A 27694-nucleotide genomic window follows, 5' to 3' on the forward strand; every position below is an offset into this window, starting at 1 on the left:
TTAAGGTATAAAGATCCAAATTACGGAAAGATCCGTTATCAGGAAAACCCCCGGTCCCGAGCATTCCGGATAACAGGTCTAACGTATAGAAAAGTACCCAGACCCCAATTAACACTGAAGGTCTAAATATAAAGATATTTTGATAACACATCTCTAAAAAAAACAATTAACCTTTTTTTAAGGTGACCTCCCCCTATAATATTGACAGGCTGTGGCTTAAAGGGTTGACATTTTAAACAGTACACTTACAGAACATTAAAAAACGCACTCTTATACCCCCATTTAAAGAGTGTGACAATAACATGCTCTCATTTTAATGTCAACCGTAACGAGGAAGTGCCTTGAAGGAAAATCATTACAGTAACATTATCTGTGAAACGGTAGAAATACTGCTAAGGTTTAACAGAATCTATTAAACAGTTCATAAAAATAATAGCTGGCACAGATGCATTATAATATCCCATTATACTTTCTACATAACTTTCATGTTCCCTGATGGATGGTCTGACTCTTTTATCTCTACCACCATCCAGCAGAGAATGGAAACTCAGCACAGTATTTTTATTGGGCTTTTATAATGAAACCTTATACATTAAAACACCTGAAATCAAATATCAGCATAAATCTGTGGTAGCTGGAAAATCCAATAACCAGAGTCTCCTGTCTGGGCATGTGGTTCATATCTGTGCATCTTTATATCTTTGTGCGCACTAACAAGCAAACCCCTTATAATCCATATTGACATGTAGGCTCCCAGTTGATTTTATACTGCCACCTAGTTTTCTGACATTCTGTTTCTACGTTTTTCCTAGAATTCCTTTCTTAACTTACAGATGGATCAAGGATAAGCTGACCTTTGGGCACATTAGCCTTTTAAGGGCTAGTCCACACAAGGAGATTCGGGGAGATTTTGTCGCCTGGCGACTAATCGCCTCGTCTTTTGAGCGACTATCTCAGTGAGGCAACTTTGGGCGACTATTGAAAACGCATCGCCGCGTGTGCATTAGCGCAGGTGACTTTGCATTGTAACCTATGGGGAAAAACGCTGAGGCAGTTTGGGGAGATAGCCGCTCAAAAGACGAGGCGATTAATCTCCAGTCGGCAGCTTTTATCGGCCCGTGTATGGCCACCTTTACTCTAAAGGTGAGTGGTGGATCTGCATTGACACAGATCTTGACCATTGTTTTCAAAAGCCAAATATGCACATTGGCTGCTTCACGAGGAAACTTCGAGCAACTTTGGAAAACGAAGAGCTCCAAGTGCCATCCTGCGGGCGATTTAGATTCTAGCCGGTGGGAAAGCAGGGGAAGTTTGGGGAGATTAGTCACCTCGAAGAAGAGGAGATTTGTCGCCGGGCGATCTCCCCAAATCTGACCGTGTGTCTCTGCCCTTAAGGTGAACTACAAGAGGTCCTCTGCACTCAACCCATTATCAATATATTTAAGACAGAGACATTTTGTGCATACTGCTACTAAAAAATGCCTTACCCTTTAAACAACACAGGGATTGTTTGTCCATATATTGCAATATATTTAAGCTGGCCAACTACGTCAAAGTCATACCATATCTGGCCAGTCCTACGCTTAATTTTCATCTGATTCATTAAGAATTCAATTGCTTCATTATACATTTTACAAAGGGACTAAGTTTTACCTGCAACTTACTAGCTGCTTTCAAAGTAAAACTCCCAAACTTGGCTGCCCTTTTATTAGACACCAGTGGGATCACCTGACTATAGCTGGGAGGGGTGGGGGCTACAACATGGAGCTGGTCACTGCTCCTGTATAACTATAACAAACAAGGGAAAGTTGTGCTCACCACTATTTTTTAAAACCATTAGGCGGGGGTGCACCTGACTCCCAGCTATAGTCAGGTGATCCCACTGGTGTCTAATAAAAGGGCAGCCAAGTTTGGGAGTTTTACTTTGAAAGCAGCTAGTAAGTTGCAGGTAAAACTTAGTCCCTTTGTAAAATGTATAATTAAGCAATTGAATTCTTAATGAATCAGATGAAAATTAAGCGTAGGACTGGCCAGATATGGGATGACTTTGACGTAGTTGGCCAGCTTAAATATATTGCAATATATGGACAAACAATCCCTGTGTTGTTTAAAGGGTAAGGCATTTTTCAGTAGCAGTATGCACAAAATGTCTCTGTCTTAAATATATTGATAATGGGTTGAGTGCAGAGGAATCTTGTAGTTGACTATATGTATTTTGTGGTCACACCCTCATTGCACCCCCGCCTAATGGTTTTAAAAAATAGTGGTGAGCACAACTTTCCCTTGTCTGCCCTTAAGGTGGCCATACATTCAGAGATCCACTCATTTGGTGGGGTCACCAAACGAGCAGATCTCTCCTCGATATGCACAACTTGTGGCCGATAGTTGGCCTAAGGGCCAAATGATCACATCACAACGCCGAGAATATGGACAGTTTGACCGAGGAACACATCAGTTTGTTGAGAGATGTTTAAACCTGCCCAGTTGACATCTGGCCAATTTTCAGTCAGATAATGATCTGAGAGACACATCTGAGGTCCCCATACATGGTCCAATAAGCTGCCGACTGTCAGCAGCTTATATCGGCCTATCTATGGCCACATTTAGCCCTGCCAAGATGGTACGAATTGACCATCAACTAAAAAGACCAATTTGCCAGGAAAACAAAGGGGAGCTGCCTGCTTGGCCCTGCAAACATAGATAGATTGCACTGGGACCGACAAAGATTTTTTGACCTGGCCGATCAATTTCCTGACAGATGTCGGCTGAAAAATCGCAAGATGTACGATCATTCGAATCCCACAAACCGCACGATAATTTCGAAGGATTGGTCGGACTTCCCTAAAATTGGTCGTTCGGCAAGAAGAATCGTCGCGTCTATGGGGAGCTTTACTGCCATTGTTGCACTCAGGCTGACTGCCCATAAACTTCCACCGAATCACAAAGGTTTCTTACTGTATTATAATTTAAAAAAACAAGCCGCATGTCCTAAAAGTTCAGTTAGTGGTGACTTGTTGTTAGTAGGAGAGGGTAATAATCAATCACAAAAGAAAAATTTGTCTAATAAAAGAAAACAATTCTAAACATCGATCCAATAAACATTTATTAAATATTTTCAGTGCTTATTAAAGGAGAAGGAAAGGTTAAAACCCCCCTGATTTACATAATTTCTCTCCCTCAGATCAGGGCCCTTGCCTGCCAGCATTGTCTGGGCTAATATTTCTCTACTTCTGGCTCTCATATTATCTGAAATTATACTCTTCCACAGAATACAGTACGCTGACAAAAAGTGAAGAACACTGAAAAGAAACATATCATTTTAGATACATTGTAAAGATCTATATTAAATTATATTGGTACATGCTGGTTTAAATGATTCATTGTGCTTGTCAGAATAGATTTGCATAGGCAGTCATAGCATGATAAAAGCACATTTCATTTTGGAACAAAAAGTGCAAAATGATAATTATAGGCTGCAGTGAGTTGGGATCCCACAAGCACAGATACTCCAACAAGGCAAAACCAAATGGAAAGCCAACAAAACGCAGCCAGTTCTTCAATCATTAGGCTAAACATCTGCTCATCTTTGGGGAAAACAACATTCCACCCCTCCAGTTTCTCTGCTTTGGTAAACATAAATCATAAAAACTGTCTACCACAACCTGTGAGCAATTTATTATTTACATCTGTATTGTGCATTGTGCACAGGTTATGATGAACATGGTCATTGAAGTCTAATGGTGGCCATAAATGGGCAGGTTAAAGTTGCCAATATCTATCCTTTAGACTGATTCGGCAGCTTATCTGCTCTTGTGTGCGGACTTTAGACGGGTCCCCCAATCAATATCAAAAATCAGTCTGATATCGATCGGCAGGATTTTTCCTTTGATCGAGGACTGCATCGGCTAGTGATGTGGTCCTATGAACCGTCAATGCCCATTCGCTTCATTGTAATCTGATCATTCAGCCCTAGGGCCAGATATCGAATTAACCTAATATCGCCCTTCATATTGGGTTAACAAGTAGATCTAATAGTTGGATTAACCCGATATCGCCCGTTAATGGGCATATTGGGTTAAAGGTGGCCATAGACGTAGAGATCCGCTCATTTGGCGATGTCACCAAACAAGTGGATCTCTCTCCAATATTGAAGTGGGCGATATCGGGCTGATCCAATCATGGGCTCTAGGGCCCAACGATTGGATCATAATGTATCTGAAACGGGCAGTCGAGTCGTGGGAGCGCATAAATGCACAAATGCAGCCATGATCCGAGGGGATTTTTTAACCTGCCCGACCGAGATCTGGCTGACTTTCGGGCAGAGATCGATCTGGGAAGCCCGTCACCTGGCCCCACACACGGTCCAATAAATTGCAGACTCAGCTTTTATCGGCCTGTGTATGGGGGCCTTAAGATCCTCTTGTTTGTTGACCTCGCCAAACGAGTGGCTCTAATAGTGTATGGCCCGGGAAAGTTGCATGGGGATTGGATAGGCTGTAGGGGAAGTTCAAACTTGACCCATTCAATTCCTGTGCAGCTATACCAAAACTTAACACCACACCCTGATATCCACTGATTTCAAAGATGATTAGGTTATGCATCAAGAATCTCCTGGGGAACTGAACGGAGCCTTGTACTGACAACAAATATGCGGAAATTAACAATTTGCCGGGATTAATGGCAGAAACTATCTATTACATCATGAATTATATCACAAAGATAACAAATATGAGCTAATGTGCTCAAGAAAAGGTCCCTTGGGCTAACGTCAGACTACACATTTCCTCCACCAGCTGAGAAAATGACATACTCGAGGATTTTGGAATGAAATTGTATACTTGAGCTTTTTGTGACCAAAGCAACCCATGTGCACAGTGAAGAGCAGGTGCCATAGATGTCCCTTGCTGAAGACACAGGGCAGAATTGGTATTTTTCTCTGCCATCATTCTTCTGTCTGTGGAGAATACACTGTATGACCTTACAGCTGTGAGTTCATTTGGGCCCTTACATTCCTAAACATCTGGTAAAATCCATTGCCCAATTTGGATGGCATATTTAGCCCTATGACTAACTGAAGCCACATAAATATGAAGAATAATAGAATTTCCTTTACCCGAATGACAAAACTATTTAAGCTGTTTGCCTTATTTTGTCATTCAAAATGTATTGACACTGCAAAAAATGAAAATTACAGTTTGCACTCTAAATGCAAGGGAGCTTTGCCATTCATGAAATCACAGGCCTTTTATTCCCTCAGTTACTGTGTTTTACCTTCGGCACACAGTATTTTAGTGTGTAGGCTGCTGGTCATTCATTGTAAGTGCTGGCAGGTTCCATCGTTTTGTTATTATCAAAGCCACGGGTTGCTTCTTATTGACGGTAATATAAAGTACCGCAAAACACCTTGTGATCAAACAACGTTTGGAGGCGGAATATATTTGAGGTTGTTAACAGAAAAACATGCACAAAAGTGCACAGATTTATTACAGGTTTTGCAAACTTCCAAAATATTTAGTGACTTGTTTGATTGTGGACGTTAGTCTGGAAATTTTATAGTCCACGTTAATAGTAGAGTTTATATAATAAAACTTTTGCAGTGAAAGTCATAAGGGTCATTTCTAAATGCTAGGGCTTTATAATGGAGGCAACGAAGAGCACATATTGACACAATAATGGGGCAAATCCACTAACAGGCAAATTTTCGCCAGCGAATGCTTCGCCACACTCCCTGCCACTTCGCCAGGCGCAAATTTGTTACCACTACGCTAATTCACTAAAAAGCAAAGTTGCATCTCAGCAGCCAAACGCTGGCAAATTTTCACTAGCGTTACTTCGGCAGTGTAAGCATTTCATAGCGAATTTTCGCTAGCGTTTCATTTCTCGAAACTTTGCCAGCTCTTAGGTTAATTTGAATTAGGTACCTAAAAGTCGTATGGACGTCTTTATTAGTAATGTTGGTGCAAGTGTTTGAAGTGGCCACTTTTTTAAACAAATTTCCAATGAGCCATAATAAAGACAGTAAAGATCCTTGAATGCCCTAGACATGAGCCCACCCTTAAACTAATACGGCATGCCCCTCAAATTACTTAAAAAAATTTTTACACAAAAAAAAACAAACTTGAATGCATTTCCGGCATACAGGATATGATGTCACCGACATGAGATTGAAGAAGATGTTGTTTCATTTTATCAGTCGCCTGTAGTGATGGGCGAATTTATTCGCCAGGCACAAATAAATTCCTAAAATTGCAGCGAAAATTTGCCGGCAAATCAAAGTTTTTTGACGTTGGCGACAATTCCGACGCCGGCGTCAATTAACGGATGGCCATTGACTTTAATACGGAATTGTCGCTGGCGTCAATTTTGACGCCCGTGAATTGACACAGGTAATGTTTCGTAAAGGTAACGTTTAGTAAATTTCACACTTTACAGAATTTGCGGAGTAACGACCGTTCACCATAGTGAAAAATTGCCTGGAGATAGATTGCGAACTAGTGACGGTCTTGTTCACTAGCGAATTGCCCTCTAAGCTTGTTAGGGAATTGCCAATGTCCCTTCAGATGGGATTTCTGGCGAATTGACGCTACCGTTGGCCATTGTGCCCTTTAGTGAATCTGCCCCAATGCATTAAAGGGCATGTAAAGTCTAAAATAGAATAAGGCTAGAAATGCTGTATTTTGTATACTAAATATAAACATGAACTTACTGCACCACAAGCCTAATCAAACAAATAATTTATGCTTTTAAAGTTGGCTACAGGGGGTCACCATCTTGTAACTTTGTTAAACATCTTTGCAAGACTAAGACTGTGCACATGCTCAGTGTGGTCTGGGCTGCTTAGGGATCATCATAAACAAAGCTGCTTGAGTTCTGCATGGCTGGGAAGTAAGGCGGGGACTCCCCCTGCTGTTCATAAGTATGATTGTTTCCCTGCTCAGCAGTTAGGGACCATCTGACAATTCCTATCCACAGCAGTAAATGAAGGGAGAATTTCACTGCATACAGTCAGGTTTCTTATAAAAACGGTACACATTTTTTAGTTAAAGTATATTGGAGATAGGTTTCTTTTTCATTAAAGAAAGTAAAAATGGGATTTTATTTTTTGCCTTTACATGCCCGTTAAGGCAAATGCACTTACTGATGCTGGGGGAACCCTGGAGCTGGACCTGGGGGTAATTTCAGAATTCTCAGAGCAGTTTGCGTCAATGGCTGCACCTGTCCTGTGCCCAGTGAATTGTATGTAAATGACATTTTAAAGTGGGCTATAAAGTGACGCAAACCCTGCTGTGAAAATGCTAGATGATAGCAAGTATCAAATCCCATTGCAATGCAGCTTGAAGCATGGGTACATTATGAAAAAAAACATGGCACTTTGCATCTGAAATGACACTTTGCGCACTGCATTTGTGTTCGTAAATGAGCCCTATAGTTAAATAAAAAACACTCTATAGTAAAAAAAAATATAGCACTGTTTAGCAGGTGTAAAAAGAAAAAATGGCATTTACTGTCTAATAAAGACATAAAGACATTGAGATAATGTTCTTGGGCAGTGTGAACAGGTGGTATCAAGCATTTGTCTGCCACCAAAGAAAATGTTGTGTATGACGTTAGCCAATGGCCAGTTGCACAAATCTGTAGAGGAAACAAATGCATTTTTTTCCATTAAATGTGTTTCCTTATTTTCCAATAAGCGCTCGTTGCCTTCTCTTGTTTCATGTTTCATGGTGTCTCTTACACAATGTGACCTTTTATCTTCTATATCTAATGTCAATATTAATAATTCAGTATTCTTCTGCCAGTTTCTTTAAAGAACCCCTCTGTTTATATCAGACTCCGAATCTATGGAATTATAATAAACACAGGAATAAAAAAGCAAATTCAGTAAATGATAATAAAGGATTATAATTCTGATTGAGTGGGCACGCAGGCTTATGATTGGTTAGTTCTTTATGCATCTCCATTACGGGGATTCTTCTACTGATCAAACACTTCTGTAGTTTGAAACTGATACAACATATTAAAGAACAATTCAAGTCAAAATCACTGGAGGGGTGCCCAATGCCAATTAGTTAGGTACTCCCTAGTGATAATAATGACTAATCTGGGAACCCAGTGCTCCTGTTTTTTTAAAAAAAATGCACCAGTCCAGGGTTCATTCTGTAGAGTATTACGTACCAATTTCAGCACTTACATTTCACAAGTGTGCATTACAGAAATTGCCAAAGAATGTACTCATCCAGGGTAGAGAACCATTAGATCTAAAATAGTTCTGCAGAATAAAATGTGCTAGTGAGTTTTTTTTGTTGTTGTTTTTTTTGTTTTTTAAATCAAAAAAAGAGGACAGTTGAATCTGGATCCTAGTTTCACAATAGAATTTCAGCTTATCTTTGTTAAAAAAATATGATTGGGCCTTTTTAGTTTCCCTTTATATCGGGCAATTTACATAATGTATATAAATATAGCATACGGTATTATATATGGACATATTACAAATGTAATGGGTTTCAAGAACATTTTTTGTGATCATTAGTGACGAATGAAAGATAAGAAATAAAGATCAAGTTCAAGTAAAATTTTCTCATTATTTCAGTAAAAGAACTTCAACCAAACTCCCATCCACAATTTTACCTTATCAAAAATATAATTCGAATTATTTGGTGCGGGAAAAGACGCGATAAACTCTTTTTATAAATTGTGAAAAAAATTCAAATTTTTTGGGAATTGACACCCAAAAATACTTTTTCGACTTTTTCTGTTTATCATCCTAAAAACCACAATTTATTTTGGATAGTCTTAAGATCATGATACCTTCCAGATGTAAAAGGGTCATTTGCCATTGACTTCTACATGACCTCAGCGGGTTTGAGGTGCAGTATTTTTTGATTCAGACTTTTAGCAGCCTTGGGGTATAATAAATCTCGAAAAATGTGATGCTTTTTTCCATGAAAACATGTTTTCCCCTTTAAAACTCCAACCAGAAAAAATTGGACTTTAGTAAATAACCCCCTTACATCCTTTTCCCTGCTCAATTCTTTGTATTTAATATTAACTGACTCAAGTCTTTAGAGAAGGGTAAGGACACTAGCCATGCACAATAAAACATATTAACCGCCATACTGTGCACTGAAGAAAACAAGCAGCATAGATGCTCCCACTCAATTCTACAGTTAATTCTATAGCCATTTACAATGCTACATTCCTAGCAATTAATGATAAATTTGGGGGGTTATTTATCAAAATCTGAAAATATCGCATAATTTTCTGAAAGATACTACGACCAAATCTGCACAGGTTTTATTCCCCTTATTTAGCAATACATTTTTCTGAAAATTTCTTGTGCAGTTAAAAACTCCAAATAATAGTGAAAAAAATTCAAATCGTATATATACATTTTTCAGATTTGTCACCCGAAAACTCAGTTTTTTTCAGATTATTGCACGAAACCCAGTGCAGATCAGGATATCTTCGAGACTTCTCCCATTGACTTGTACAGTAATTTGGCAGGTCTGAGTTGGGGTACTTTTTTTATTCGGACTTTTAACACCCTCAGGGTTTAATAAATTCCGAAAAATTCAAGGTTTTTTTCCACTAAAAATTTGGATTTTATAGGAAAGAAAAATGAAATGTTTTGGAGTTTTTGGAATTCAGACTTTAATAAATAATCCCCTAAGTGTGAACTAGTTCAGGATAGCCTGACTGCTCTTTGGGAAATACCAGACTGCATCTGTAAATATAAATATACAGGAAATTAGTGTTCTCTGTACCGCATATGATGTGTCTTAAAGGAACAGTGGGTAAATAGATAGGTTGTGCGAAATAAAAAATGTCTCTAATATAGTTAGTTATCCAAAAATGTAATGTATAAAGGCTGGAGTGACTGGATGTCTAACATAATAGTCAGAACACTACTTCCTGCTTTGCAGCTCTCTAACTCTGAGTTAGTCAGCGACTTGATGGGGGGCCACATGGGACATAACTGTTCATTTAGTTTGCTTTTGATCCTTAGTGTCACGAACGGCTCCCTAAATCCAGAACTAGTGCTAAGCTCCCAGTCTTGACTCAGTCTTTTGCCTGTAGCATCTGCCTTTGGCTTTGGGAGAAGCCCTCAGTTACTCAGATGCCACCAGGTCTTAATATGAGAGGAGCAAAGCAAGGAGTTCTGGACAAGCAAAGGGCTTTCGTTATCAAGTTTAGGATGGAAGGCAACACCAACGTCACAGGTTGGGCAAGCAAGAAGTCGGTATGGCAGAATTCAGACAGGCAGGGATCAAACCCAGAATTAACAAGCAGAAAATCACACCCAGGAACTAACTAAGTACACCTAACAACAGGCAATTTTTAGCCCAAGGCCCCTTTAAATATTCAAAGTTTGCGCCAAACGCAATGACGTCATGACGCTTCAGCACATAAAACCAGGAAGTGTGCACCGCGAGCGCCACAGGAGAAGCAGCAACGAGAAGGAAAGGACTAGGGCTACAGGTGTCCCTGCCAGCCCCTGGTCTCCACTAGACCACCAGGGTAAGCCTTTACACTTAGCATGCAGCTCAGATTCAAAGCAAACAGTAATGACCCATGTGCCCCCCCTCAAGTCTCTTATTGGTTACTGCCTGGTAACCAGGGTAACCAGTCAGTGTAAACCAAGAGAGCTGAAAAGCAGGAAGTAGTGTTCTGGCTATTATGTTACACATCCAGTCACTCCAGCCTTTATACATTACATTTTTACCTAACTAACTCTATTAAAAGCATTTTTTATTTTGCACATACTATCTATTTACCCAGTTCTTATTTTTATACTGAACAATTCCTTTAATACTGTACTTTTCTACTGCATAATTTAGTGTATACAAATAAAGGATTTCTATGATATATATTGATATATTACTATATAAGATATGTCATTGGGAAATAATGTACCCTGTATTGTAATATATAAAGTTATTAGAAGTCACCAATGAATTCCATGACTATTTAAAGGCATGTATAGGCAAAAAAATAAAATCCAATTTTTACTTTCTTTAATGAAAATGAAACCTATCTCCAATATACTTTAATTAAAAAATGTGTACCATTTTTAAAAGAAACCTGACTGTATGCAGTGAAATTCTCCCTTCATTTACTGCTGTGGATAGGAATTGTCAGATGGTCCCTAACTGCTGAGCAGGGAAACAATCATACTTATGAACAGCAGGGGGAGCCCCCGCCTTACTTCCCAGCCATGCAGAACTCAAGCAGCTTTGTTTATGACGATCCCTAAGCAGCCCAGACCACACTGAGCATGTGCACAGTCTTAGTCTTTCAAAGATGTTTAACAAAGTTACAAGATGGTGACCCCCCTGTAGCCAACTTTGAAAGCATAAATTATTTGTTTGATTAGGCTTGTGGTGCAGTAAGTTCATGTTTATATTTAGTATATAAAATACAGCATTTCTAGCCTTATTCTATTTTAGACTTTACATGCCCTTTAAAAAGGAACAAGGTCAAAGTCCAAGTATTTTTGTACAGGTAATAGAACTCCAATGTGACTCACTATGCACTGATATAAGGTTTTTTACAGGATACTTATGGTTTTGTGTATTATAATGAGGAATCTACATTTTTTGGAAGTTTTTTTAAAAGTTTTTTTTTTTCTTTTTAAATCAATCAGCACATTATGGCAATGGCACATGGGTTTATTTGTTACCTGAGTTAAAAATGGGCTATCACGGGCGACAAATCTTGAAAATGGAAGTCACCTGAATTTTCCACGTAAGGCAACAAGTCCTCATTTGTGATGGGCGACCTTCGAGTTTCGCCGCTGGCTAAAAAATTCACAAAACTGCCGCAAAAATGCCCCAGCGTCAAAAAATGTTGGATGCGTATCGGAAAAGTAGACCGCTTCAAAACCAGCACGCGTAAACATTATTCGGACGCCCATTGATTTTAACGACAGCGTCAAAAGCGGCAAAGTGAAACCGGACAAATCCGCCCATCACTATCCTCATAATGGAATTGGGGATAGATGGCTCTTACAACAATGTTCTATACAACAATGAACTCAGTTCACACAACTCCCTAATTGGGTCTGCAGAAGATGTTTAGACTATTAAAACTACAAAGATGAATTGGACCTATAAGGCAAAGCTATTTAGCAATATCATTAAAGGGATACTGTCATGGGGGAAAAAAAATGCATCAGTTAATAGTGCTACTCTAGCAGAATTCTGCACTGAAATCCTTTTCTCAAAAGAACAAACAGATTTTTCTATATTCAATTTTGAAATCTGACATGGGACTAGACATTTTGTCAATTTCCCAGCTGCCGCTGGTCATGTGACTTGTGCCTGCACTTTAGGAGAGAAATGCTTTCTGGCAGGCTGCTGTTTTTCCTACTCAATGTAACTGAATGTGTCTCAGTGGAACATGGGTTTTTACTATTGAGTGTTGTTTTTAGATCTACCAGGCAGCTGTTATCTTGTGTTAGGGAGCTGTTATCTGGTTACCTTCCCATTGTTCTTTTATTTGGCTGCTGGGGGGGGGGGAAAGGGAGGGGGTGATAACACTCCAACTTGCAGTACAGCAGTAAAGAGTGATTGAAGTTTATCAGAGCACAAGTCACATGACTTGGGGCAGCTGGGAAATTGACAATATGTCTAGTCCCATGTCAGATTTCAAAATTGAATATAAAAAAATCTGTTTGCTCTTTTGAGAAATGGATTTCAGTGCAGAATTCTGCTGGAGCAACACTATTAACTGATTCATTTTGAAAAAAATTTTTTTCCCATGACAGTATCCCTTTAAATTAACTTCTGGCCTAAACAGTTATAGGGCAATATAATGAGCCTATATACTATACTATATACTATATTAAAGCAAATTTATTTCAAATGCCCTGACCCTTCGAAGTAACCATTTGTAGGTAAGGATAGTGCATGGTTGTTCAGCTATTTTTAAGAAAATACACAGCCAAAGACAAAGGAAAAAAAGCTCTCTGCAAACACAATACTTTGCTCAGACTTTGTTCCAATTGTGAGGCATTACATTGTGGGTTGTATTGTCAGTGAATAAGTACATATCCCCAGTTTTGGCCCTTAAAACATTTTTTATTCCTTCCTGCTAATGGGGGTGGGAATCTTTTGCACGGCAGGCTTTATTGCATTGGGATATTGTGGGTCATACTGGTGCCTCGGGGCACATCTGGAGGCAATATGTTATTTTTTTTATATTTCTTTCCAAGTAATACTTTCCTTTTATTGTAAAAAGATGCCAAAAAGGAGTGAGGCGTGTTCTTGTTCTATGGGTCTTCTATAAGAATTCAAGGAGAACAAAGCATTGATGACCACTCACAAAGCCTTACATCTTCTACTATTCAGCCTAAGCAAAATATTAAGAACATGGCATACTTGGAGAGTGAAACTCTAGCGCTCTTTTCATTTCTATGGGATTTTTAGATGCATATTAATCAAAGAGAGACAGTTCGCCCTTTGATAGACACACCCCTGAAAATCCCACAGAAATAAAGAGAGAGTGGGGGAATGCAGCGAGATCCTTCATAAATATCCCCCTACATCTGCTCAGCTCTGTTGAGTTTCTAAATACAATATATACATATATATATTTGCACAAAGAGCGACACTAACGGGATCATTTTGAATGCTGGCAAACTGTATTCATTCCACTCAACCTTTTGATCCCACATGGGGATCTTCGTCGGGAGATTACAGGCTACCTTATTATTACTTTGTTCTTTGTCTACTCAATAAATTTGCCTTTATACCTGTACAGGTACGGGACTTGTTATCCAGAATGCTCGGGACCTGGGGCTTTTCAGATAATGGATCTTTCTGTAATTTGTATCTTCATACCTTACATCTACTAGAAAATCATGTAAGCTCAATAGGCTGGTTTTGCTTCCAGCAAGGATTTATTATATCTTAGCTTGGAACATGTACAAGGCGCTGTTTTATTATTACAGAGAAAAAGGAAATTATTTTTTTATAATTTGGACTATTTGAATAAAATGGGGTCTATGAGAGAGGACCTTTCCATAATTCGGTTCTTTCTGGATAACGGGTTTCCGGATAACCCATCCCATGCCTGCATTTGGTTACCTTCTTGCTGCTTTTAACTCACTGTATCTCTTTAATAAAGTGCAAGGAAGCCTCAGGCATCTGATATCACTCTTTTTACCTGCTACCTGCCCTGACTTAAAGCCGCTGTATTTTTCACCCTGGATTATCAGCAACATTCATAGCTTCATAGTAGTCCTCTTTTTGACTTTTGAATATCCATGAAGCAAAGTGAGTTTTAAACAAGGCAACTGACCTGATGCAGCAGAGAAAAAGACTGTTCAATCTTAAGGCAAAGGGTAAAACTGTGCTTGAAAAGTGATCAACAAATGCTCAGTTTACTTATAATTTTACCTCAGATTTTCAAGATTTCTACGTAAACACCTTTGTTCCAGTTTTTGCCCTAAGGCATTTGTACAATTTGTCTGCACTGTATGCATTATTGGGGAGATATATTGAAAATATTCCAAATTGCTTCCTGGGTTCAAGGTATTATACAACCATCCTAATCTGTACTGTGAGTTTACAGCTGTAATGAAAAGTGTCATGGATGAGGAGGATCAGTTGCAGATAATGACCAAAAAACATTCCCACATGGTCGATATGCTGAGTTGGAATAGGAAGATGGGAAAGTGGAGAGAGGTCAGAGAGGTCTAGCATAGTAACAGGGATCAGGCAAAGGAAAGTAAGACAGGCTGAAGGTCAGGGTAGGAAGAACAAGGATGTGGTCGAAATCAGGCAGAGGGTCAGATCAGGCTGCAAACAGCAGAGCCAGAACAGTCAGGAGTCAAAACCAGAAAAGATTAGCAAAATAACAGCTAGGAATCAAGGAGGAACCAACCTCATAACCAAGCAAAGAATGGAATGCTTGGAACCCCTTAAAGGAGAACTAAAGCTTAACCAAAGAAGTAGACTAGAAATGTTGTACATTATGTTTGGGCTTCTGTACCAGCCCAAGGCAACCACAGCCCTTTAACAGTAAAGATCAATGTCTCCAAAGATGCCCCAGTAGCTCCCCATCTTCTTTTCTGCTGATTCACTGCACATGCTCTGTGCTGCTGTCACTTACTGAGCGTAGGGACCCACTCACAATATACAGTACACATAGAATAGAAATGTCACAATATAAGGCTGATTAGTAATTAATACAGATAATTACTACATGGCAGCACAGAAACCAGTGCAATTAGCATCAGAATTGAATAATCAGCCCTGTAGCATCAGCTTATATTACAGACCAACCTCATTTTCTGCTGGATAATTAGTGACGAGCCCTAAGCTTAGCTTCTCAACAGCTGCTCAGAGCCCACTGAGCATGTGAGTGTCACAGACACTTTCCAAGATGGTGACCCCCTGTGACAAGTTTGAAGTCCTGGATCATTGCTGCTATTGACAAGCTGAAACTCTAGGCTGGTGCAATAAGTACAGCATATAAAATATAGCATTTTTAACCATATTAATTTTTAGTTCTCCTTTAAATAGTCCAACAGACATGCAGCATCTGGATACATGTTTGTGCCATGCGAGCGTCACATCGCATGCTGCATCATGTTGCATGACAGTGAAGTGCCTGCTACATTGTAAATGTAGCAGTATTATGATCAATGTATTTATTTATATATGCCCTACCTTCCACGGGAGTGCCAATACTGCCCCCTAGTCCTAGAATGGCAAGGCTTTTTTTCCTTGGTTCAAGCAACATAGCAGACTCTTCACCACATTCCCTTCACTGGCTCTAAGAAAACATGATCTGGATTGTCCTCATGAAGTGATTGGTACATATATGCTTTAGCATTTTTCAAGTTTTCAGATCCGCTCATTCTATCACCTATAGTATCGAAATACAGTAGTACTAATCTTTCAAAAGATCTGTCCTGAGCTTTGCCATGAACAGCCAGATCAATTATAGATTTGGCAACATCTTTGTAACCGGAAATTTCTGTTTTTATCATTTCACGTTTTCTTTGACTTGAATATTTTGATTGAAGCCACCACAACATACTGTATCTGTATACCTCCCAACTGTCCTATTTTTAGAGGAACAGTCCCTCTTTTGACAGCTCAACCTGCAGTCCCTCATTTGTACTGGAAAGTCCCGTTTTTCTCTGCACTGAACACCCAGAAAAAGAAACAAAGTTTCTTACTTAATAAGCTTTTGACAGAGAGCCCAGAACAGCCACAACAGAAGATAAGATACTTTTGAAATACTTTCTAGATAAGTAATTGTAACAATATAAGATAACAGGTCCCTTTGAAAAAGTTAGACACAGCTTAAAGGCCAATTCACCTTCATTAGCAAAACTGTAATAACTGAAAAAAAACACAGAAATATGTTCAAACTTTCATAACCTGCCAAATTTTGTAAAATTAACACGATAATTAGGGGGTGTGGCCACAAAAATGGGCGTGCGCTACGTGCACCAACTTTTTTGTCCCTCTTTTTATTTCCAAAATCTTGGGAGGTGTGGATCTGTAACTTGGAAAGCGACAGCACAGTCAAAATGAAGATCTTCATGTCTTTGTTTTTGTTTCAGACATTCCTAAGAGGATCACAATAAAAGAAACAATGAATAAAGAGACTACTTTAGGGTGGTGACACACGCTCTGATTCGGAGAGATTAGTCACCCAGAGACAAATCTCCTCTTCTTCGGGGGACTAATCTCCCCGAAATGCCTTCCCGCCAGCTAGAATGTGAATCGTTGGTGGGATGGTACTCAGATCGCTTTGGCTTTCCGAAGTCGCCCGAAGCTAACTTCGGGTGAATTCGGAAAAAGCAGTTACATTTTTAATTGGATTATAAGCAGCTCCTTAAAGGACACGTAAAGGCAAAAAAATAAAATCCCATTTTTACTTTCTTTAATGAAAAATAAAAAAAAAATCCAATATACTTTAGGGTGAGGAGAGTACCCCAAAATTACAGGTGAAAAGGAGGGGTGAGGAAAGTGGCGGTGCCAGGCAGAAACAAAAAAGTGCAGGCACAAGTCACATGACTGGGGGCAGCTGGGAAACTGACAATATGTCTAGCCCCATGTCAGATTTCAAAATTGAATATAAAAAAATCTGTTTGCTCTTTTGAGAAATGGATTTCAGTGCAGAATTCTGCTGGAGCAGCACTATTAACTGTTGCATTTTCCCATGGCAGGATCCCTTTAGGAATGCTGTTGTATGTGAGGGAAAAACAAAAAGAAAATACCATGTTCTGTCTACAATAGATTAGATCAAACCACAATTTATAATCCCTAACAGCAATTTCCACATATAAATACAAAGAATTTTTACAAATCAATGACTATTATTATTATAGATTATATGTTAACATTTTCTGCAGCACTGTACAAATGACAAAGGGAATTATAAGCACTAACCATGAATACTAATGCAACAAATGGTCAGAGGACCTTGTCCACTTTGAAAACCTGCAACTTAGCAACGTTTACTTTTAATTGGGCTCTAATAGCTACATATCCATCCTACTCCCCTTGTGTTATTGACGAACAAGAAATGATTGCGCCCCCAACAGTCTGTTCCAGTGGGCACAGGTTGGGGACATTGTATTTCAATGGGGCACAGGTTGGTGAAGAGTGTTACTATATTAGCTATCCCCTAGTACCCAGGACTGTATTTAGGTTCGATGCTGCCCTAGGCATTGGACCTAAATACACCCCCTATGCCATGACTATGACGTCACTTCCACAACCAGCCCGGCCCCTTACCCCTCATCCCCCCAGCTCTTTCACCAGATTTCCAATGGAAAATCTGGAAAAAGGCTGGCTGATTTTTTTTTTTTTTAATTTCCAAAAAATTTATTTATAGGCACCCTAGGCACAGGCCCTGCTAGTACCATTACAGATGCAGGCATCACTTTTGGTACAGGCACTGTAGCATAGACTTCCATGAGGAATAGTTATGGTTTCATTCACTACCCAACCCTGCATTGGGGATTTTTTTCTATAAATAAACATTTTAGGGTATGAAATTTAAAAGCCAGGGCATGAGCTTATAAAAGGTAATGTACATTGGGGTCAGAGAAATGGAACCAACCAATTCTGGCACAAGTCAACCATATCAACCAATTGCTCACCTCTACACTGCAAAGCTGCTAATACCACTTTATTGTGGGCAAAAAAACATGATAAATTGCATTACCATATAAAATCATAGTGAGTGTGGCAGGCAATGCTGGTTGACAATGCACTGGCTGACTGATGAAAAACGAATGGTCCTGAGGGCCCAGGAAAACTGATTTACCAATCAATACAAATCAGTATCTGAAGGATCAGTGCAATTTGGTGATTTGCACTGATTTTGGTGATTTTGTTGAAAAGCACAATGAACAATGGTGTAAATGTGGTTGCATAACAACCCAGTGTTCAATGCCAAAATTGCTCCATGTGCCTGCACCCAGGCCGATACAGTGGCTCTGGGTGCAGACAAAGAAGAGCGCTGATTCAAGCAAAGGGTCTGATTCTTGGACTGCGTTTATCTACAGCCCAAGAATCAGCCCAGTGTGGCCATGGCCTATGGACAGTACAAAATATATCAACATGGTAGAACTATCTATTCAACAGCTTATCTCATTGATCAGGGTATGAGGTCATTGGCTTATTAGCCTATCAGTGCCGAGCAATTTGTCTCTAAAAATTTGCGAAACGCATTGAAGTCAATGGGCATCAAAATTATTTGTACGTACGTCAATTTCGGCGCCCGCGATAATTTTTATACGTTCGTCTATTTTGTCCAAATGCATTAAAGTCAATGGGCGTCCAAATAATTTTGACCCGCGTCAATTTTTATGCGTGCGACTATTCCTCGAAATGTGGAAATTCGCCACAAATTTGCGCCTGGCGAATTTATTTGCCCACCACTAATTCATACTGATCCAATGACATATTAATCCCAGGGTTGTTTTATTACCATCATAAATCTGATATGTATAAAAATCCCCTAAGGAAAAATAGATCCATAAACAAAAAGAAAAACACATTTCTTTTTTGAAGACCATACTGTTGTTCTTTTCAAACTTTCCTAAAAACCTCAGGATGTATCTGCAGGTTAATATAGTCTGGTATTATAACACACCAGTCACAGTTCAGGGGAACACATTACTGTGCAATAGATTGGGCTGTAGGCTCTCGTTAAAGGCTACTTAATGAATGAGGATATATTGGAACTAGAAATATTTTTTACATAATTACTGATGAGCATATCAGGTCATATTCCCTGCATAGTCGTAAAACTTGTCAGTCATTTTTAATTTCCCCAATGAGCACTCTTCTGAAAAAATGTTGTTTATGTTTATGGGATAATCTGACAACAACAAGCAATGCGTTTTGTTCGGCATCTCTACATAATAGTCCCAACTTATGGTCTTGTCTGCTGCACAAGTATGAAATATTAATATAGGCAGGTTATATGGGGTAAATAGAATCCTTATGTTGTGCTGTCAACAGGAATGTAACAAATTAAAAGCAGAAGTTTCATTATTTTAGTAACAGCTCATTGAAAACAAATGTGTTTGTCAGGCTGATCTGCCTAAAGAGAGCGTATGTTTTTGTATTCTAATGTGTCTCACGTGGGAGGGGGAGGCCTCGGTAATCATGTTATTAAAACTGCTTTGGAATTATACAGTATCTGTGGCACTAGGCACATCATTAAACTGAGTAAAGGTGGAAAGGGATACAAGGTTGTTTGTCATTTTCCCTGTGTATCGATGTTATGAATACATAATGAGATGATGTGGAAGAATTCTACATCAGATGAGATTTACTGCAAATAACTGCACCGTTATACATTTATGGGTTAAATTTATGCCCTTACTGCACATAAGGTCAGGGCCTCTTCAAGGTACCAGTGGGCCAAGGATTTCATTAATGGGCCCCATTGCCAGGGGAGTAACTACAGAGGAAGCAGACCCTGTGGCTGTAGGGGAGCCAGGAGGTATAGGGGCCACAGGAAGCTCTAATTCTGTGATCCCCAACCAGTAGCTTGTGAGCAACATGTTGTTCTCCAACCCCTTGGATGTTGCTCCCAAAGGCCTCAAAGCAGGTGATTATTTTTGAATTCGAGGCTTGGAGGCAAGTTTTGGCTGCAAAAAAAACAGATGTACTGCCAAACAGAGCCTCAATGTAGGTTGACAATCCACATAGGAGCTACTAAATGGCCAATAACAGCCCTTCAGGGGCGTAACTATAGAGGAAGCAGACCCTGTGGCTGCAGGGGGGCCCAAGAGGTATAGGGGCCCCATGAGGCCCTAATTCATATACAATTTCAATAAATATTGGAGAAACAAGTCAACCTCTAAACATTTTGGGGGCCTGAAAAAAAATTTGCTGTGGGGCCCAGTAATATCTAGTTATGCCACTGCAGCCCTTATTTGGCACCCCAAGAACATTTTTCATGCTAGTGTTGCTCCCCAACTCCTTTTACTTCTGAATGTTGCTCACGGGTTCTAAATGTTTGGGATCCTAATGTATATACAATTTCAATCAATATTGGTAAAAAAAAAAAAAAGGCCTGGGGGCCTGAAAAATGATTTGTTGTGGGGCCCATTTATTTCTATAAAATGGATACCATAGGAAGCATGGATATTGTAAGTGAAAAGACAAGTTTACCGCTTTCCACAATGGGTCCGGGTGTTCATGCCCCAGACCCTCAGCAAAGGGGAGCGACACACAGAAACCTTGAATAACGGACAGGCACCACTCCAGAACGCCAAACAATCAGTTAGTCTGTAGAATCCAGATTTTTTGTGAAATAGTACAAAAGTCTTTATTTACATCATGTATAAAAAATAAAAGCCTGACGCGTTTCGTGTTCCCAAAGGACACTTAATCATAGGCTAACTGACTTCTGGTACAAACACAGTATTTAACGTAAAAAGAGCCAATAGTTAGTGTCTATTGGGAGCAGATGGGAGCAGAAAAAATTTAAAAATGGGGATATCACAAGAACAAAGAAACTTAAATAAACATGTTGTAGCGCTCCTCCAGAATAATAAAAGTAGGGCTCTGCCATCTCTTGATTGCAAGCTCTTTGGTAAAGCTGAATTTAGGGCTGCCCCTGCCAAGAGTGAGGGGTGAGTTAGCAGGGGCCGCAAAAACGCCTCTGGTAAACTTTTTTTTAAAGATGGAAATTCAGCTGTGTTAGCGCTCTCTGCACTAGCAATGCACCCCCCGTACACAAAGATCAAATAGGTGGGGCAGAAATAAATAAATACTTTTTGCAATCATTTTCTATTTTTGATAGTTTTTCTAATATTGAAGAATAAAGTTACATTTTTCACCTTCTAAAGCAGCTCTGGGAGGGGGGGGTCGCCAACTCTCTGCGAATAGTTTCCCGAAATGCCTTCCCATCAGCTTGAATGTGAATTGGATCGCTTTGGGTTTTCGAAGTTGCCCGAAGTTTCCTCATGAGACAACTTCGGGTGACTCGGCAAACGAAGCGATTTCAGTGTCTTCCCGTCGGTGATTCACATTCTAGCCTGGCGGGAAGGCATTTTGGGGAGGTTTGTCGCCCGAAGAAGAGGAGACCTGTTGCTGGGCGACTAATCTCCCTGAATCGCAGCGTGTGCCACCACCCTTAAAGGGAACCTGTTGGGTAAAAATGTTATCCCTGAACCAAAGGTGCAGGATAATAGTAGTAGTTTTTTGTAAAAAAAAAAAAAACCTCCCGGTGCGAGCAGCCATGTCCGGTCACTTGCATACCCGGTGTGGGTAGCCTAGCACAGGCGGGGGTCTTTTTCTTTAAAAAAAGAAAATATAACCAGACTTTTTTTTGACAAGAACTAATAAATATCACGTGGGGGGCACATTTACTAGGGGTCGAATATCGAGGGTTAATAAACCCTCGAATTTGGCCCTCGAGGTAAAATCCTACTAATTTGAATATCGAATTCATAGGATTTACCGCAAATCCTTCGATCAAACAATTGAAGGAAAAATCATTCGAATCGAACGATTCGTGGGATTTTAATCCATCGATCGAAGGATTTTCCTTTGATCAAAAAAACCTTAGAAAAGTGATGGGGAAGGTCCCCATAGGCTAACATTGTACCTCGGTAGGTTTAAACTGCCGAAGTATGTAGTCAAATTTTTTTTTTAAAGAGACAGTACTTCGACTATTGAATGGTTGAATAGTCGACCGATTTTTAGTTTGAATCGTTCGAATCAAAGTCGAAGTCGTAGTAGCCTATTCGATGGTTGAAATACCCAAAAAAATCATTCGAAATTCGAAGTTTTCTATTTCGATTCCTTCACTCGAGCTTAGTAAATGTGCCCCTCAGAGTTATTCTGATCATAACTAGCAGCTCAGCTATATATGTTTGTACATTTTTTATAGCATTACTTATGTACAGTACTCAGCACAAACAGGGGGTCATTAAAATTAAGAAGAAAAGAATCTGTATAGCGGAGAATTACTTAAACGGGGTCTCACTACTGGGATTATTAAAGTAATTAAAGTAATCAATACAAAGTACAATAATAAATACAAATAAATACAAAGTACAGTTACAATAAAGAGCTTAGTGTCAAATAGACAAGAGGATTGAGGTCCCTGCGCCATAGAACTTACCATCTAAATGGGAGGGTAACTTACAGGCAAATAGGAGGATATTAAGTGCTGCACGTTACAGTGGTGACATTGCAATATAAGCGCCAGTTGATTTCTATATAACAGAAGTCATCACAAATTAATATTATATACTAGTGACCTAGAGTTTGGGGTGGACATACCATTTAGTAGGGACTTGAACTATAGACTAGAGTACAAATGTTTCTACAATCTCTACAACATGGGGCTTAATTATGGTCCATATCTCCCAACATTTGAAAAATGTAAAGAGGGACAAAAAGATCTGCCACTTGTAGAGTGGGGAATTTTTTGCCAAACCCTTTAACTACAATGTCCATTTTACTAAATTCGGCAGAATATGAAAGTTGAACACATTTCTGTGAGTTTTAGGGCTGTGTTTTATGTGTTATAACAGTTTAGTTAATGACTGTGAAATTGTCTCCCAAGAGACCTGCTTAACCTAAATAGGTTCAATTGAATCTTTGCTTGTCTTAAATTGTTACAAAAGTGCGGGTGCTGAATATTATGGGCTCTCTGCCAAAAAGCTTCTTAAACGATGTATCTTTTTCTGGTGTCAGTGCAGGAAATCAACGGGAATAAAAATACAGGACTGCAGGCTGAGCTGTCAAAATCGGGACTGTCCCACAGAAAGTGGGGAGGTATGTTGCTAACTCTGCAGAAACAAATTCTAAGTCACAACACTCCTCGAGGAGACAGGTGCACGTTTCGTTATGGCCACAGACCACTAGACACATTGGATTTAGCAAGGAACAGCAACTTATTATGGGTTAAAAAGTCTTTGTTATTTCATGGCTTAGACCAAAGCATTCCATGGATGTTTCAAGCTACCTCTTTGAAGTCCAAAGAAAAGAGAAACCTATATTGAAGCTATACAAGTATAAAGCACATTGATGGGGTTTGCTGTTTCCTTGAATCAGTTTGTAACTATAAGGAAAGTAAAATGTTAAGTGAATATGTAATTGCACCTCTAATGCTGTATTTGCAATGGCTGCATTTCACAGGGTGGCTGAATACATATACAAGAGCATGTCAGCATGGATGGCATTACTATCCATTATCCTCTATAAATGTCACATATACTGGGAAATTGTCTTGCTACTTATCTGACCTCCAAGCGCAGCTTCCATTTTACAAAAGACAGATAATAGCACTTTCCCCCACAACTCTACTTCTAGCAAACTGTCAGCATAATTACATCTTTAGTATGATTTCTAACCTTATATTCTCATTGCATGAATTATACTTGTAACCCTTATTTGGCTGATTTAGACAAATACCAACTAGTGTGATAGAGCACGGGCTACACACGACCCTCTTTCACCAGGAAGGGCTTTCGCTACATGGAAAGATCATGTGTTGATGTTGTTGAACTACAACTCACTACAGCCAAAAATACAATGAATAGAGTTGGACGCCAGGGGTTCTTTGCAAAACAGATAGAACAGGCTTTATTTCCATACAAAGCTCCACAGGGTTATAATGATCACAGATGAGATAGATCAGAGAACAGTACCAGGTACATTCAAAGTGTAGCAGATATAACATAGAAAGTCATCCACAGTAGGCATGGGACACGATTGATGGCACGCATGCACGCACTTCCGCATCCCTCTTCAAAGTGACGCTAGCATCCAATGCTGAGCATATTGACACCTGCGTCAAGTCACAGGTGTCACAACGTCATCAGGGTGCGTCTAATTGAGAGTTTTGGTGCCAATTATTGTTTAAAAGGCCTGTCCACCATTTTGCTAATGCCCAATCTGGTTCCAGCTTTGCTGATCCTGCCGAAGCGTTCTTTACTATTGAATTCCTTCCTTGTTGGATTCCGCAGCAGAAAGCCCGGGGCCCCAAAAGGGCATCCACAAGGTGAAATCACCAATCAAGGTTGTACCTTGACAATTACCTTGTCAGTACTGTGGTCCTTCACTACAGGCAAAGCAGAGCCTGGGTGGAGAGCTACTCCCTTCTATCCTCCTTGGTGGAGCTTGAGCCGCACTTACTAGCTAAGCCTCTCTGACTCACTCTCTTTAGAGAGTGCTCTAACCTTTACACTGGCTTCACCAAGTTCACGGGGTCCCTGTACCCCGACTTCACTAAAGGGAATTTTAACTTCAGGGCCCTATGCAAAGCCCTATGTTACAGGACTGCAGGACGTGGTCACTACCTAGAACCAATGTAAAGGGTATGCAAATAATGTATAATATGTTAAATGGGGTTTAACCTAGCAACAGGGAAAGGAGGCACAGGCAGGGAATGAATCCATAAGGACTATTACACCATTAGAAATCATAACAAACCCCAGCCCCCAAGCCCCACCCCAGATCCCGCCCACTCCACAACAGTTAAAAGACCACACAGACATCAGTGCTAAAAAAAGTAACCCCCTCACACACACACACAAGTTATAAAAAGTTATTGATGGTCAGGGCCCTCCTTATAAGTTTAAAAGAAACCCTGGTGCCAGGACCCCCCTTACGAGTTAAAAAAAATTGGGCCCCAAAGAATATTTTTAAAAAAAACATTGGTGGCAGGGGCCTATAGAATATTAAAATAATACATTGGTGGCCAGGGGAGTAAAAAAAACACAAATTAAGGTTCAGTAGAATTGAACTCATGGCTTCAGGACTTCGCCTCCTTTCATGACTTTTCGCCGCTTCAGGACTTAAATTTTGTCTGTTTTCGTTACTTCGGGTCTTTTCGCCGCTTTGGGAGTTCGGCTATTTTCGTGGCTTCGGGTCTTTTCGCCGCTTCGGGACTTGTGATGACTTCTGCATTTCGGCTGTTTGGGACTTCGGAAATGGCCGCATGGCTTTGGCGCTGTCAAGGGGGGCCCGGCACTTTAGAAAGTGCAGCACTGCCGGGCCCCCTTCAGACCCGGGCCTCGGACACTTGTACCCCCTGATTACTCTTATGGGTCCCTACATACTCATCACAACAGTATGATTTATCTGTGACATTACACACTTGGTCACACATGTAGACATCCTATATTTGCAGGTAGTAGTTGGCTGAAGATGATGGGAAATGCTTTGTTGTTGACTTCCTTGATCTGTAAGTGTCAATCAGCATTCATTGCAGTCTAATACTGATCCATAGTACCCTGGCAGAACCACAGACTCTGTAAAAAAAGTATGTGGGGTTCTGATTCTGAATGTGAATTCTTACGTACATGGCTGTGAATGCTATAATGTGCTCTTTCATATAACAGGAAACTGTAAATTAGCAGTAGATATGCACCACCCAACTCATATCCAAGCCCTGATTTCTTTATGTTCACTCACATCTGCTTCTATTCTCAGGGTCCCAGCCTAAACTACAGAGCATTACTATGAAAAAACAAGGGTTAGGTCAACCGCACTTCAGACAGACAAGTATGCAATATATCTGACGCTTTCATTCCTTTGAAGGCATTCTCATATTATCCTGACTGACTATGGACTTTGAAACCAAAAAAAATATATGTTGAACACGGAGACAAAGCTACAGTACAGTCATGTATGTATGAGATAGTAGTAAAACAAAACAGGGGTGCCAAAAGGATAAAATTAGCTAAAAACACTTAAAAACCCAATGGGTAATTCAGAGGAGGTAGTAGTGGACTTACCACCTCCAAGCCAACACCAACGAAAGTGGTAATTTTCAGTAATAGTTTATTCACAAAACAGTATTGCAGCGCGTTTCGCAGGCATTTCCTGCTTCATCAGGCAATGTGGAACGGGAGCAAAAACAACAGTGTCTTTGTATAAACACGCCAGGCGCCTCTGTCAAGACAGAGGCAAATTTTGCAATTTATCGTTGAAGCGAAACGGGACAAGTTCGCCCATCACTGCAACTGATCTAATTGGGTTATATGAGTCTAGGGCAAGGTGCAAGGGATCCCTGATTCAGTAGTATAATTAGATTGTTGCACATTTTGATAAACGGCTGCATTATTGTCATCAGTGAACAGATAAACTCACAAGTCCTATTGCAGCTAGTTGTTGGTAGGGTACTGTGAATTGTGTTTCTAGAATACAAGGAAGGCCAAAGGTTGCCTATTCCATGGACTATAAAATACATAAATAAGGAACATAATCCAACAGCGGATAGGCTGCTAAACTGCAATAAACAAGAACTAGCCCCAGAGCAGAGCAACGCTCACACACATAATCCCTCCATTACTCAGTGACTCCCAGTACGGCTCTTTATCTTATTGTTTCCCACTGAAATTGGGTTACTTTCTTTAAAGAGGCTTTCAGCAGCTGTCAGCATTTATCTCTATAGAGAAATGAACCCAGGCAAAAGCTAGAAAATTAGATGATAGCTGAGGATGGATGAAAACACACTAAATTATCATTTTTATCTAAAATAGATTATGGTGGAAACCAGGATGGGTCTGATTTACTGAATCTGCCCCTGCATTCCTCACTTTGTTCCCACAATACAAAACCCAAATATCTTCCAGCCACCCAGCACTGAAGAGTCCTCCTCACATACATGTGAGGAAGGTTAGGGTATGAAGCAGCTGCTTTTAGAAATGCAGAAAGTTCTGTAAGACCAAAAAAACCCACAAGCAGTTCAACTAGTGCTTTACTAACCACGTAATCCCTGCTGTGCATTGCGTTTACTCACTTTACAGATCAGGGCTGTACATAGGGTTGCCACCTTTTCCAGAAAAAAATACCGCCCTTCCTATATATTTATCATTTTTCCCTATTAATAACATTGGGATCAACAATCATTTTTACCGGCCAGGCCAGTAAAATACCAGCCAGGTGGCAACCCTAGCTGTACATTTAGAATACTCTGGGTCAGATGGGGCTCACTGATGGATTTTTATATATCCAAGAACGTATCGCCGCGTGTGAATAGGTGTAGGCGACTTTAGTGCTAGCGGGTGCAAGATACCAGCAAGCCATTCAGGGAGATTAGACGCGGCGATTAGTCGCCAGGCGACTAATCTCCCTGAAATCTTCCCGTGTGGCCTAGTCCTAAACAAGGACTTTTTCCAATTGCTTTCCATTTTTATTTAATATTGTTTTTCCAAAATTTAAGTTTAATGTTCCTGTCTCTAGTG

Source organism: Xenopus laevis, chromosome 6S, assembly GCF_017654675.1.
Source record: "Xenopus laevis strain J_2021 chromosome 6S, Xenopus_laevis_v10.1, whole genome shotgun sequence".
Taxonomy (NCBI): domain Eukaryota; kingdom Metazoa; phylum Chordata; class Amphibia; order Anura; family Pipidae; genus Xenopus; species Xenopus laevis.